Source organism: Phalaenopsis equestris, unplaced genomic scaffold, assembly GCF_001263595.1.
Source record: "Phalaenopsis equestris unplaced genomic scaffold, ASM126359v1 Scaffold000738, whole genome shotgun sequence".
Taxonomy (NCBI): domain Eukaryota; kingdom Viridiplantae; phylum Streptophyta; class Magnoliopsida; order Asparagales; family Orchidaceae; genus Phalaenopsis; species Phalaenopsis equestris.
The window spans coordinates 3,851-4,968 of NW_018165178.1; positions in this window are offsets into that span (position 1 = coordinate 3,851).

Here is a 1,118-nt window from a genome sequence, read left to right on the forward strand (position 1 = left end):
AACTCTAGAGTGAGAGCTGGTATCTTCCCTGCCTAGCCGGTCATCAGAACTATTTAAACTTTAAATTAGTTAATGTTCCTATAGCATCTCTAGTAATGGTAAAGAATATTATTGTTCCTATTTGGCACAACTCAAATTGCATAATTTCACAACAGAATTCCTATACTTATTGTTGATTCATGATGATGAGAAAAATATTTTCATATCAAGTGTTTTTCTTTTACATAAACTAAGTTTCATTAGAAGTATCAAGTTATCATTTTAAATTGTTATTGTTTTGTCAAAATATCAAAAATACTAAAAAGATTTGAATTTTAATACTGCGAAAATATTTGTAATTTTTAGAATAGAAATTTGTTGTTCAAAAGTGCATATTGTGTAATTTTTCTATGGGTTTGATATTTATGTCTTAATAAAAAAGTCCTAAGTTATTTGATAACGATATGTATACTTCCGTAGTATCCCAATATATACAAAAATTAAAAAGTTAAATTCTTATTTTCTTCATGATCAAGTTTTTGACACTGTTGGAAAGTAAGGAAATATAAGTGAAAACTATAATTAAAGTCATTGTTATATTGTTGCATATAGATAGTCACGATCATTTATCTATATATTTGCTGCTAAAATGTTTAATCCTTTTAAAAATTTAAGTTTGGGGGAGGGGATGAAAAATATTTTCAGAAACTTAAATTTTATTTGTTCTCAAATATGCTACAAGTGAATTTAATTTGAAAAGGAAAATGATTATGTATATGAAGTTATATTAGGGAAGTAAATTTTGATTTTAGAAATGAGTAAGAAAAATTAGTTAAAATTTTGAGTAATGAAGAAAAACTTTCAGTTAAAAATTTTTAGTGCAGAAAATGTTAAATATAGTGTAACTATCTTTAGTAAGAAAAATTATATTTTTGAAAAATTTAGACTGTTAAACTTTTATTTTTAATACTTAAATTGTTTTGTTAAAAATAATTTTCAAAATTATTATTATATTTTTAAGTAAAAGATTTATATCAAGACTTTGCTTTAGGAAATGAGAAGTGGAATTCAAAATCATTAAAGGCCTATCTATATATAGTAATCCTTGCCTAAAAAGAAAAGAAAAATAAAAATAAAAA